A 14,758-nucleotide genomic window follows, 5' to 3' on the forward strand; every position below is an offset into this window, starting at 1 on the left:
CAAGAAGCGATCAAATTTAAGAAATGGATGACTTTCAAAATCCTCGAAGACGAGCACGTCCCCTATAGACGTAAAGAAAGGACTTAGATAAAGTCAAATCGTCTCACGCATCAATGAGATGCATTCGCCATAGCTCCAGCATTACGGCAAACTTGTGTCAAGAAAGGACCCAGTCGGATGACAGACATCCTCAAAAAGCGCTATTGTTCGCGGTGCCTATAGTTCTTTGTCTTGGACTTAGTAGAGTAGCAGGGCCAAAAAGCAGCGCAAGCTTTAGGTCTAATTCAGGCCCGAGGCAAATTTGTGTAGGATTGAATCTCAGAGCTTCTCGCACATCCGGAGTTTTTCGAGAAAAGGTCCCTTCCCTCAATATCAAGATTGGGTCGAAGAGGCCAGATCTTGAATGAAATATCATGATTGGGTCAACCAGATCAGGCCCGATCAGAAGTGAATAGAAAATTGAAAACGTACATAGCTGCGGAAATCATTGGAATCATTTTACCACTTCTACTAGGAGTCGCCTTTTTAGTTCTAGCTGAACGGAAAGTCATGGCTTTTGTTCAACGTCGAAATGATCCTGATGTAGTAGGTTCGTTCGGATTGTTACAACCTATAGCAGATGGTTCGAAATTGATTCTAAAGGAACCTATTTCACCAAGTAGTGTTAATTTATCCCTTTTTAGAATGGCTCCAGTGGCTACATTCATGTTAAGTATGGCCGCTCGGGCCGTTGTACCTTTTGATTATGGTATGGTGTTGTCAGATCCGAACATAGGGCTACTTTATTTGTTTGCCATATCTTCACTAGGTGTTTATGGAATTATTACAGCAGGTCGGTCTAGTAATTAGGGGGGCGGCCGTTCGGTTGCCTATGATACTAGGGCCCATGAGTCAAAAATGTGTGCCGCAGGTGTTGAACGATCTACTCTACACAGGTGTGGGCTTACAGGGCTAGAGGGCTCAGAAACCTACTTTTGACGGCCCACAAGCAAATCTGTCCCTGTCTTTAGAAAAGCCAGTGACTTCATCCCTAAAGGCTCTTTAGAGACTCATATGTCCTACATGTGAGGGAGGAACTGACTTTCTTGTCCTACAAGGAAGGGCCTTCCTTTTTAAAAAGAAAGTGCCTTCGTCCCTCTCCTTGGCAGTCGAGTCTCTTTGAGCCTCTCGCATACGCTCGAGTCACTAAAAAGTCCCTGGTTGGTCACCGGGCCGGGATCGAGAAGTGGAAGTCATAAAAAGAAGTAGGGTCTGAGGCCCCCTGGGAATCCGTAAATCTGAGGAGCATGCCGCAAAAAAGGATGGTCCCAAAATAAGTACACCCCATCATGGTGAACCTCTCCTTGTGATCGGGATGAGGTAGATGCCTCCCAGCCGGGGGGCCGATCGAATCAGAGTTTTCTTAGGTAGACACTGACCTACAGTTATCCTTAAACTTTCATGCTTGGTGGAGAAGAAGCGAAGAAAGGTACGCTCGCTTGCTGTTTTTTTCTCTGCCGTGAACTGGGATCGCTCGCCAGCTAGGTCAGATTGAAGCAAGATTGTATGAGAACATATTACCCATCTTCGGGGACAAGAGGCGGAACGACCTCTCGATCTACTTACTGCAGCCCAGGACGGGCGTCGTCGTCTAGGCATTCCCTGACAAGCTTGACACCTAGGACGTTGTCTGGTCCAAGAGCCATAGTGAGTTGCTGTTTCTATTTGCTTCTTTTTTCTCGTTGTTGATACCGGCAAGACCCATCCAGATGATGTATGCTGGTTGGTAGTGAGAGGACTCTTAGTACCCGCCGAGGCACTGGTTAAATAATTTTATTTTGTTTCTTGCTCTGCCTTAGCAGTGGGAAAGGAGTCTATTTATCTGCCTAGCTTTGGTAGATTTCCCCCAACGCAATCCACAAAGATAAATTCCACGAATCCCCTGTCCCAGTCCCTTTTGGCCTGGTGGATAAGTCCGACGACTCAGCAGCAGTGCGGAATTGAGTTTCTCGTCCGGTGGATCTGATCTAAAGTTAAGGGGCACTACATACCAAAAGGTTCTAAGAAGGAAGGCACATTAGATTCTATAAGCAACCCGGCCAAGAGACGGGAGTTTCAATATAAGGATTGGGGCAGCTAGGGGGGTACGTTAAATAAAAGAAATTCGTTTCTTAATTAAAAAGAGAGCCTTTCCGGGCCTTTGACTCTAATGGATGGGGAAAAGTAGGGGATTATTACAACAACTGAGTATGTTTCTTCTTCCGTCACTTGATTTAAAAGGCTGAGGCCTGTAAAGAAGAATTCGACTAGATAAGCTAAGGCCTTGCTTTAGTTTTAGGCTCTTATTCATCTGGTTAAGTATAAAGTTTATTTGCTTTCTACATATTTGACAATGATGTTTGTATCTTTATTACCTAATTCAAAAACATTTCTAGGTTGAGTGCCTATCCAATAACCGTCTTCATTAAAGAGATTTTCTCTTTTATAACTTTTGGGAATACTTAGGCTAATACTCACATCTTTTCTACCTATCTGAAGCTTCACCAATTGATTCTGAAATTTGCTTGATGATTTAATCTTTCTACATCTATTGGGAGATTATCGGAGTCAGGTGACATACCTGCCAAACACCTCTCAAACCATTTAGAATCTACGTATTCTTTAGCCGCTCATTTATTCAGGAATCAATTCAGAGTGGAAGTTCCCATACAAGTGTAAGCTTTAGAAGAGAAGGAGTACGACGCCCAACCCCAAGGAAGAGAATGACATAAGTAGCATGGTCTATCAATCAGATATGTAGAAGAACATCTAAGTCAGGGATATGAGTAGTCCGTCTTGGTACGAAGTTTGCCAGATAAGGAGAGCCTAATGAAAGACCAACCAAGCTAAAGACAGAACCGAAGTACTTGATTTTAGGCGCATGCACTGAACCTTACCTTCTCTGGGAAGTCAGAGCATTGGGAAACAGAGTCATAGAGAAGGAGTCTAAGTAAAGGCAAGATAGGGTTCGTGGGTCTAACATCATACCTCTCTTTACCGCATCTTCCTTACCTTACTATTCCAGGAATGGATGGGGCTTTGAGTGATCTAAGAGCAGCTGGTGGTCTGCGAAAGGGAGGAGTCGTATGATTAAATACCTCTGGCTAGTTGCCATTCTAGCCATAAGGTCTGAGCTATGGATGACGCGCAACAAGATTACATATGTTGGTGCCAAGGCAAACTGGTATAAATTAAGGCAGAGGGTATTTCAGTTGATTCATGATAACTCAAGAAGAATGAAGGGGTATATGCATAACACTGTTGAAGACTTGAAGGTGCTTAATTACTTCAGAGTGGCGCATAGAAAAACTAAAGTCATTACTCCAGTTGAATGCTTGTTGAATGCTTTTGGCTGCCACAAGATAGAGATGAGTTACTTCTTTGATGTGATGGAGCTTCGAGTGGCAATCCTGGTAATGCAGGTGCAGGCAATGTTGCAAGGGGACCTGATTGTAGTGTTCTGGGTGCGCAGAGTCTGGGTGTGGGAGTTAATACGAACTATATGGATGAAATAAATGCAGCTATTTCAGGCCTTGAATGGTCAGTGCAGTGGGGTTTCAGAAGAGTGTTGGTGCGTACTGACTCTGCTAGTGTGGTTCAAGCTTTCATTAATGGTTCTATACCATGGTTTGTGAGACAAAGATGGTTGGCAACGTGTGCTTCATATGACTCTATTCGTTTTGAACACGCTTATAGAGAAATCAACTTCGCTGCTGACAATATGGTTAAGTAGAAGACATTTCCTTTAAGAGCATCTCATCGTACCTTGAAATGGATCAAATCAGTGGGAGGGCGTGGCAGAGGCAAGCTTTCTCAATTCCAGAGATCCAATCCATCCAATTCCCCTGGGCCATCTCACTCTATTGCGCCTGGTTCATGATCGAAGGTATGTGAATCTTCTAAGAATCTAGTTCTATAGCTCTAACACAGATGGATGTAGATGCTATTTCTAGTGGACCTTCCCCGGGAACAAAGTCATAGTAGATGCGCGGAAGCTCGTCCATCTTATCTTGAGCAAAACCTGGAATCTTATCTAGATCTCCAGAAGAAGATGCTACAATGAGATATAAAAGAGATGTCAGTCTCGTATTTGAGAATTGCCTGCTTGCCTCACATCACTTATTCGTTCCTTCAGTCGCGGGCGGGACAAGGTATCAATCGCCGTCTTTGAAGATAGTAGGCGGCAGAAAGAGGAGGAAGGCTTAAGGACCGGTGTGAGATAGAACATTGTTCGAGGAAGCCCCCTCTTCAAGGATTAGGCACCGGACGTTAGCTAGTCGTTGGCACCGTCCGAGCAGGGAAACCATGACGCATTAGTTCTAGAGCTGACAAGCTTGATCTTTTTTTCCTTATATGTATAAACTGGCATCTCATTGCCTTCGTCTCGGAGCCATTTCAAGGAACGGGGAGCCCAATGCTAATGATACGGATACGTCGGGCAAAGCCCAAATCTCTTATATGCATTTCTTTCCACTGTCCTTCGATGAGAAGCACCGCGCATTTACCTAAAGTTAGGTCTTGTGTCCCGGCCCGTTCCTCCACAAATAGACTAAGCATGAAAACGTATGCGGTGCAACGAAAGAACTTGACTGTGCGCTGTACCTTGATCAGTTGGTAGCGAATCTCTTGCTCCTTGAAGGGGTTCTTTAAGTGAGTAGGGCAGTTAAAGTGTAAGCATATGATGTCATTAGACGAGTTGTTATTTCTCCTGTAGAGAATCGAGCGATGCCTGATATAGTGATTAGTGTATCTTTCTCTTTATTGAAGAAAGTCTCTCTTCCTCTAGTGTAGTCTAAGGGCTAGCCTACTAATGCTCATTTTTTTTCTAAGTTAAGTCTTTGTAGCACTCGTTTCACGTGCAGAAACTGCTTCACGCGTTCCAACGTTTCTTAGATTCCATGTTAGGGACTAGACCTAAGATTGGAAGTAACAGATACATAAGCAGACTGCTCAAGCTGACTAAACCTTATTAGTATACCAAGTAATCCCGTACTTTACGACCTAAGAACATCCCACCTTGCTTCAGTATCAATACTAAACTTCGGCATTTCACGTTCACTAGCTCTTGCTTCACCACCAAGCCCTGCTGATGCACCTAGCACTGAACCCATTCCATTAATACATTCGAAATCGAGTTCTCCTTGACCTATGACCACTTCCACCTGATGCTCATGAACCTGACCGATCTAACGTTGTTGCTCCACTAGCACCCGATAAAGTACCATATACACCTGACGTAACTGACTGACCGGATGCTGTCCACTTTTCCATTGCATAAGCAGATCCTTTGGCTGGCCCAATAATGGTAGTCGCTTCACTAACACTCGACCCACCTGATTGACCATAGCTTACCCCAGTAGCACCTGCCATTTCAGTACCACCACCAGTTGATCTAGACGCACAAACAGAAACTAGCCCAACTGAAACAACACTTTCCTCACTAACTGATTCACTTGATTTAAGCCACTTTTCTCTTTCAACAGCTCCTGCTTACAAAACAACGAACCCATCATCTGAAGGATTTCCGCTTTCTTTACTTTCACCAACTCATCGACCAAGTAGCCGAGATGCACCTAGCATTGAAGCGAATTCCTTAGTATCAATTTATCCAGTATCACCAGCTGATTCAAGATCACGAACTAAGTCAGTCAAACGGAACTGTGCGTGATTCTCTAATGAATCGCCTTCAGCAAGGTATGGCATTTAGGGTCTGAACTGGAAAGAGATCTTCATAGATACAACACATTCGTTGCAGATCTTTTTAAGATCCTATCCCGTGGGCGTTAGAGGACGTTTTTCATTCTTCACCTGGTCGGAAACGCTACTGAGGACCGTAACCGGTTAGGTTGACTTTGGAAACGCGCTAAAACAGGACGCCCAAGAAAGAAGAAGAGTCTATAATTATATAGAAAGAAGTTTATAGAATTAGCCAGATCGTCTGAAGCATGAAAAACTCCTTGATGAAAGCATTTAGCTTCGGCTTTATGATTGCATCTAAATAATTTGATATGTGCTTGCTTTTGGTCATGAAATGTATCTATGGAAATTTTCGTTAGGATCCCGTTTTCGTACCTTTGCCAATTGACAAAATGGGGAGAATTAATGTATAGTTCACACTACAAATACATATGGTTTTCGGATCATTAGGTAAGAGGGAGTGGTTTTCATGTGAGATGGAGTATTGTCTAAGGGGAGTGATACATATCACCATAGTATTGTTGTCGAACTTGTGATACAATTGAACTTTGATGTTGTATAATAATACTATGGCACTGTATAACAATGATTGAAAATTCTTGTTTTCTGATTGTTATGGCTACAAATTTTCAACAACGATGATGCTAAACTGACAACCTTTGGAATCATTGGAGTACTTGGAAGTGACGAAGATTTCGAGTAATGTTGAAGATTAGACATGTGGAAGAAGAGCAACAAAAGTTTATTTATTTATTTTTGTATTCCATATGTATTAATAGTTTTGTCACTAAAATTGACAAAGGGGGAGATTGTTAGAGCACTGCTCGGTCGAACTCGAATGCGTTGCTATCTCAAGCATGTTTGTCAATGTTAGTGATCAAAACTATAAGTCTTGATTTCTATTCTACTATAGCTAAGTATCGGACTAGAATATAAAGTGTAGTTGAGCTCAAGAACTCCATGGTGATCATCATACAAGACGAAGAACTACTCAAGGAACTGGTGGAACTTCATCGATTAAAAGGTATGTAGAGACTTAAACTTATCTATCACTCAAAAGTCTATCTACTTTATCTCCTATCTTGAGACAAAAGTTGTTTTGCTATATAGACTTTGATTATACACATTTGCTATTTCGTGTCGAGTTTATCTCGCTTATCTATTTCTCGAAATATGTATTGGTAAGCTTTCGCTTTGGCTAAGTTCATCTTTACCTAGTGACGAAAGTAATATTATGTTTCAATTACTTGAAAATGGCTTTGACGAAAAATAGTTTGTGAATAACAACTATATAACGTCCTCTAAGAATGTTTCAATGATTGAAATGAGTGTTTAGAATATATAACCATTGTTGGATATAAGCATTGTGTGGTAACACATATATGTATGAGTCCTTGTTCCTTGAACCAAAGTATGCATACTTTGTTGATCAGGAAAACTGGAACAGAGTCCGCGTACCCAGTCCGCGAACTATCGGAGGTTCTCTTCCCGAGAAATTCTGCCGGAGTTTGTAAACCATTTACAAACTTATTCCGGGTACTTAAGTCCGCGTACCTAGTCCGCGTACTTAGGTTGGTTATTTTCTATAAACGATTATTCGTGAACTTATCTTAAGTATAAAGCACAGTTTGGCTAACTTAGCCTGTGTTAGTGGCGATCAGGATTTGTTCTCGGCGAGGATAAATCTATGGATGTGGTTGTCCAGACCACACATATTACCCGCACGTGTGTCTTAGGTTTTGGTGGATGAACGAGTGAGCGTGGTCGTTGGGTTGTTTTCTGGTGCTGCCCAACATAACCTACCCTAGACTTGGTTCTTCGTCTTCCTTCGTGTGTCATGGGAATGTTCGCCTCTATATTTCTCAATCGAGATAATATCGAAGGACTTATCATGGGAAGGATGTGGCCATAGAAAAAAATTAAAGCACAGTAGCTTATGATATACTTGAACCAAAAACAGATTAGCTCTCGGATCAGTCGATGGTGCATATCTGAAATTAACGGGACGCAATTGGTAGGTGAGCGTGGTCCTTGGGTCGTTTTCTAGCGCTACCCAACATAGCCCACCATTGAGTTACTTCTTCGTTTTCCTTCCTGTTGGTCATGGGAATGTTCGTCGCGATTTTGAGCTTTCGTTTAATTCGATCGTAACTGCAGAACTCAGATTGGTTCTCAGGGAAATCGGTGCTGCAAATCTAAAATTAACGGGACCCAATTGGTTAGTAAGCTGTATCATGTTAAATTTTAGTTTGCTGTATCAATTGGTTCTCTGATTCGCAGAAATTTAGAGTTTTAGTTCATTATTTGTGTTGTAATTTGATTTTGATTCATTAATAGTATGGACCTTTTCAATTGATCAAACATGGTCCATTAAATTTTAACCATTATGGCATGGTGCTCCTGATTTTGACCTAATTGGTCGGGGCATCAATGTTTCCTATTATTTGCATATTAGCCTGATTGAGTCTTCCCACATCAATGTCCCATCACGATATATAGCTGCTTTGTTTATTTATTTACGTTTTTTGTTCGTATGCGGTTACAATCTTCTTACAGTAACCAAAGGAACTGCACGGTTCTTTTAGCCTTTCATCTTCCTTTATGTGATAAATTTATCGGTTTCGATCCTAATTCATGTTGTATATGATTAATAACAGCCATTTCATTTTTCGTCGTCCAGTAATTGTCTTAGCATTGAAAGAATGAGGAGGTGCATCCTATATAAAGGTCGCCTGATTTTTCAAAGGCACATCACACTCAAACGCCACATTTCCAGGCCATCTACCTCCATCTTCCCTCTACTGAACTTCTCAGCCACAGTGATTCCAGGTGTGTAGCTTTTGCAACATGTGAAGAGTTGTTGATATTGTTGCCATTTTTATAAAAAAGGAAAAATAAATTGTAACTTCATATGTGCCTTCATGTAGGTTGTGAGAATGGCTTCTGCAGTAGTGCATAGATCCGTCCAAGGCGTACAGGCTCCCAGAATCCTCACATTGAAAGAATTTCAACGGAAGAATGGTATAAATTTCAAATTCTCTCTAATATGCTAACATGTTTTCTCTTTCCCCTTTCTCTTCGTTTAAATCTCATATCCGCTTACTTTCTAAATTTGTAAGTAATTAGATAGAACTATGATTATGGGCTGTGTTAGAAATAATTATTGTCTTCATCGTGTGGTTTGATTGAATTGTACCAAGTGTTTTCAAAAAATTGATGGAAAATTAGAAATTTGCGTGTTTTAAAGGCATACTAACATTGGTAAAAGAAAGTGGGGATGTGAAACCAAAATATTATAAGATCAGATTCTTAATTAGGAATAATGACTACCGTCTGGAAGTTAACATGCTAAAATCAATTAGTATTGGGTTAACACATTTTATATCGACATACAACAGATAATAAAGGAGAAGGACAGATCTACGACATAAATAATCGATCTTTTTTTGATTGTGAAACACTTTCATAGTATCTGGAGCACATCTGTTCAGTTTAGCCTCATTGTGTTCTCAATTGTAATCGATATAATCATTATTAGTTAGCAGGGAAGAGTATCCGGAAGGGCAAAATTTTGCCAAACCGCACGAAGTGAGAGTGAAACTGGCTGAAGGTAAGAACCAGAATACAATGTTTCTCCGTTTAAGTATGACATCCTCTGGATTCATTGCTTCCTATGTTTCAGAGATACAATAGCAGATTAATTCTATCTTATAAATTCATTCAAAGAATCCCATTTTTGTTATCACAAACTTCTTAGTATGTCTGTTTATTTGTTAGATACTACAAGAGTTCCTTGCAGAAAATAACGATTGAGGAAGAGCATCAGATCGTCGACTGTACCAAATAACTGATAGAGACAATGATGATACATGTATGATTTTTTTCCTCCTTTTTTTTTAAAAAATAAAATGTTTTTTTCAATATGAAGAAGCAACGGATTGCAACCATTCACATAAAAGTGTAAACCAATGTTACACTGTGTGGTTTCTTCGATTTAAAGAACGCTGTTTATGTGTAGTGAAAAGCAATTTCTTTGGTTCTCAGTTATGTGGTTCTGATTATGATGGCTGGAATATGACATGTTCATCTTTTATATGTTCCATGATTATATACTAGAAGATAATTTTAATAAGGTTCAACCATTAATTTGACTACCATTAAGTGCTTAGTTTCTAACTACTTTTTTATTATATTTTGGACTCGACATAATGTTGTTTGTCTTCCTGTTTTCTACTCTTTGAAGTATCTTCTGAAAAGATGCTCAGAGCATACATGAAGATGAGTTGAATATGATGCATTTGAGGTGACACTAAATGGCAACATACATGGTGATTACCATGGCAATGAATATGGACTTCAAAAAGCAAAAAGAAGTTTTCAGTGTAATTCTCCTTATCCCTTAATGCCCAAAGTCTATAGTAAATGATATTAATATCTTTTATTTTAAGTAATGTCAGACCTCTGGGTGTGTGATAGCGACTTGGTAGAACATAAACATTCTTTCTATTCTTTTTGACTTCAACCACATAATCATAAATGCAATTTCATCACACAAGCGGACTTTCATTTCTTAGCAAAACACAATGCAAACATAGTAAGGGTTCCTGTTGGGTGGTGGATGATCCATGAATTCTATTCACCAGTTCATTATATTGGGGAAGTTTGGAGTCTCTAGACAAAGCATTCATATGGCACAGTGTCCAATCCATTCTAATTTGCTCGGTTATGTCGAGTCGTATGGGAGGTAGGTGCAGGAAATGGGAAAGATGCCAAATTTTCCATGAAATTTTCCTTGATGACGTCCATTACTGTATCATTCTTCTATTACAGTGAGTTATGTTGTTAAAAAATTAGCTATTCTATTGGCTATCACTGTTCTCCTAACATGCTAGGACTACCAAGACATGTCAGTTTACATATATTTAGCAATGCTAGGACTAATACATGTCAGTTTACATATATTATGTAATTGTTAGCTGATCCTAGCTACATTGCTTTCCAGATTTGTATCTTGCTGCCTGACGGTAGATATGTGTGTTTCATCAAAATTAGGAATGGTTGTTGGACCTCGACGGCGATCCATTGTAGCATATGTAAACGTAGATCCTCTAGGATTGTATTTGGCACGGTCAATTCATCGTGGCACGGTCCTTCAAGTAGAACTGCGGATCTCTCTCTTACCTAAATTGTTCAAAATTAGCCCACAAGAGGAGGCAGTAATGAACAGGAAATTAATGGCTATTATATTTTTAGCAGCTTTAGGATCTGGTAGGGAGCATTGATGTGCTGGAGTTGTAATCCAGATAGAAGGGAACTTGTGGTTCTGGCGTATTGTATAAAAGGATGGTGCTGGATCAAGTTAAAGACATATGCAGTGGTGTCGTTAACAATTTGGTTTGGAATAAGAGGTTACCTATTAAAGCTTCCCTTGTAGCATGGACAATTTGTCATAATTCTTCGCCTTCAAGAGTGAAGCTTCAGCGTATCAGGGAGTCCAAGTACTGTCTTATCTATGATTATTGTGTTCAACAAAAATGGAAGATACAAGTCGCATACTGATGCACTGTGAGTTGTATAACTATATCTAGAATTTCTTCATTTTGTCTTTGGGATTAAGTTGGGTGCTACCAAGGGATGTTTAAACTCAGTCTGAAGTTGGTGCTCCATTAAACTCCAGGGAAGACGTAGAACTATTGGTCAGAAGGCTCTTTGTGCAGAGCTATGGAAGAAGGAAGTACTAGATTGTATGTGAAGCAAGCAAAAAGATAACTTAATATTGTCAGTAAGAGAGTCTCTTATTCTAGGAGGCTCTAACGAAGACTCATTTAGGGGATACTCTGTTTGGCAATTTATTTTTAATTGGGAGCAGACTGAAATGATGTAATTTAATTGGTTTTTCCTGTTTCTTGACGAGCACTGTTTTTCGTCCTTTATATAAAAAAGATGTTCTTTAATATATTACTTTTTATTCTCAAAACATTGGAATTTTGTTCTTTAAGAAAATCACAAAGTTCATTCGAATTTTGGTTCCCTGATTTTCAAGTCTGCCAACAACATCCATCTCAAAACTAAGAGTGACTTCCGAGTTGAATAAACCTATGGCATGAAAATACTTTTGAACTGTTTGAATTAATGAAAGGGTCCTAAATTCCAGGAGCGCTAATTTAGTATCTCAAGGAAAAAGTTACCGCGAGGCGAATGCATTTGCTTTAAATTATGGAATCTACAACCGAAAATCCTACTCATTTTTAATAAAGCAATACCTCCAAAATATAAGAGTTTTTAATTACCATAATGATATTACAAATGAGACACAAGAATTGGGCATTCCTACATTCGAGAATCCATACATTACCCAAAATGAATACATGCGGCACGGGTTAAGTCCTAGTACTTATATAAACTAAAGAATGCAAGTTTGGAAATCGTGGCTATGAAGTTCATGAATCGATTCGAGTGAATCAAATCGTTTTTGCTTCGATTGTGTCTTGTATACTTCTATAAGATCTAAGCAATTGAACAACTATCTAACTAGTTCATTTGAGTCATTTGAACTAGTTATGGTAAAGAAGAATATGGTTGATACGAAAATGCTCATATGGGTAACCATTTGGTTAACTACTGTCGAACCAACGAATGTACATGTTTGAGTACGGTTACACAAACCTAAAATCGTGCATTTCATTTGTGTGTAACAAGCTAAGTTTTCGATCTAACGTTTGAAAGATATTAGCTTGGATCTAATCAGGTTTTCATCTAACAGTGAATATTGAATTCTTTGTTACTAAGCTAACATTGATTGCAAATCCTGATTTGAAACACTATATAAGGGAGAGTTCTAGCAACTGGGAAACCTAATCCCCACACCTCCTGTGTGATACTAGTTGTATTAGCTAGAGTCGATTATCCTTTAACCTTAGGTTTCTACCGAGACCCTGTAGGTTAACGACTTGAAGACTTCATTGGGATTGTGAAGCCAGACCGATACTACTTTCTTGTAGTTGTGTGATCTAATCTTGTTGTTTCTATCTAATTCAGTACAATCGTAACGATTGGCTTGAGACTGATATCTCCGATAGGCAAGATATAAAAGTAATCACAAAAATCTTCGTCTCATCGTTTGTGATTCCACAATATCTTCTTTCGCCGCGTCGATTAAGATTATTGTGAGGTGATTGATAATATTGAGCTGTTTTTCGGGAATATAGGTCTGGTTTATCAATTGGTTCATGTTCACCTTGATTTATCAAAAGACGGAACAAAACTCGTAGGTATTTCTGTGGGATACAGATTTATCTATTACCGTAGACTTTTATGTGTGATACAGATTTGTTTATTAAAGTCTTTGACTTTGGGTCGTAGCAACTCTTCGTTGTGGGTGAAATCAGCTAAGGGAATCATGTGCGTAGTATCCTGTTGTGATCAGAGACGATCAGTGTGAGATTGATTGGGGTTCAACTACAGTCCAGACCGAAGTTAGTTTTTAGTAGGATAGTGCCTGTAGCGGCTTAATACAGTGTGTGTTCAATCTGGACTAGGTCCCAGGGTTTTTCTGCATTTGCGGTTTCCTTGTTAACAAAACTTATGGTGTCTTGTGTTATTTCTTTTCCGCATTATATTTTGTTATATAATTGAAATATCACTGGTTGTGCGTTTGAATCAATCAATTGGGAAATTCGACCTTTGGTTGTTGATTGAAATTGATTGATCCTTGAACATTGGTCTTTGGTACCGTTCAAGTGATTTCTCTTGTATTCTATTAGACTCGCAGATTTCTATTTGCTTGAGTAAGAATTGAATCGAGAAAGACAGATATAACTCTTTGATATACTTTATTAAGATTGATTCTAGTTGATTCTCTTGAAAGTATATTGGAGTTAGTCCATACAGATTGCTAATCGAAATATTGGGTGTGGTTGTTGTACCCCCGCTTTTTTAACTATCACATTGGATAGCGTGACTGCATTGTTGAATCTTCCAATTATGGAAAACTTTGATTATCACAAAGCATGACGCCGCAAAATGCTCTACACTTGGTGGGCGTCACAGTGGTGCCCATGGAGCCAAAACCAGGTCAAATAATGAATGACACGCTCAACATTGCTACATTTTTATGTATGTGGTTGTCTAGAGATATATTCGATGATGGTTCTGGTATCATGATGATGAGACCGAATCTGGCTCCCATCTGCATCAAGCTGGCACAAGGCATAATTTTACATATAGGTAGCTTATTCCTTGGTTCTCCGTATTCTCATCTTGATTCTCTAGTGTTAGAGCATTGATCGGTCGAACTCGCATGCGTTGCTATCTCAAGCATGTTTGTCAATGTTAGTGATCAAAACTATAAGTCTTGATTTCTAGTCTATTATAGCTAAGTCTCGGACTAGGATATAAAGTGTAGTTGAGCTCAAGAACTCCATGGAGATCATCATACAAGACGAAGAACTACTCAAGGAACTGGTGGAACTTAATCGACTAAAAGGTATGTGGAGACTTAAACTTATCTATTAATCAAAAGTCTATCTAGTCTATCTCCTATCTTAAGACAAAAGTCGTTTTGCTATATAGACTTTGATTATACACATTTGCTATTTCGAGTTGAGTATATCTCTCTTATCTATTTCTCGAAATATGTGTTGGTAAGCTTTCGCTTTGGCAAAGTTCATCTTTACCTAGTGACGAAAGTCATATTATGTTTCAATTAATTGAAAATGGCTTTGACGAAAAATAGTTTGTGAATAACAACTATATAACGTCCTCTAAGAATGTTTCAATGATTGAAATGAGAGTTTAGAATATATAACCATTGTTGGATATAAGCATTGTGTGGTAACACATATATGTATAAGTCCTTATTCCTTGAACCAAAGTATGCATACTTTGTTGATCAGGAAAATCGGAACAGAGTTCGCATACCCAGTCCGCGAACTATCAGAGGTTCTCTTCCCGAGAAATTCTGCCGGAGTTTGTAAACCATTTACAAACTTATTCCGGGTACTTAAGTCCGCGTACCTAGTCCGCGTACTTAGGTTGGTTATTT

General features: G+C 39.3%; 1 long non-coding RNA gene and 1 pseudogene across 6 annotated transcripts; one reads left to right on the plus strand and one right to left on the minus strand.

The window, feature by feature from the left end:
• Positions 1-1,198: 1,198 nt before the first annotated feature.
• Positions 1,199-3,133, minus strand: LOC113305714 (annotated as a pseudogene).
• A 4,408-nt stretch (positions 3,134-7,541) lies between these two features.
• Positions 7,542-11,686, plus strand: LOC113301805. Of its 6 annotated transcripts, none has more exons than XR_003336491.1 (7): positions 7,542-7,933; positions 8,396-8,544; positions 8,643-8,736; positions 9,254-9,325; positions 9,493-9,586; positions 9,959-10,097; positions 10,718-11,686. It is a non-coding gene; the product is annotated as an uncharacterized LOC113301805 (long non-coding RNA). The 6 variants fall into 6 exon arrangements; XR_003336492.1 differs by having other exon boundaries at positions 9,258-9,325; XR_003336493.1 differs by having other exon boundaries at positions 9,261-9,325.
• Positions 11,687-14,758: the final 3,072 nt, after the last annotated feature.

Source organism: Papaver somniferum, chromosome 8, assembly GCF_003573695.1.
Source record: "Papaver somniferum cultivar HN1 chromosome 8, ASM357369v1, whole genome shotgun sequence".
Taxonomy (NCBI): domain Eukaryota; kingdom Viridiplantae; phylum Streptophyta; class Magnoliopsida; order Ranunculales; family Papaveraceae; genus Papaver; species Papaver somniferum.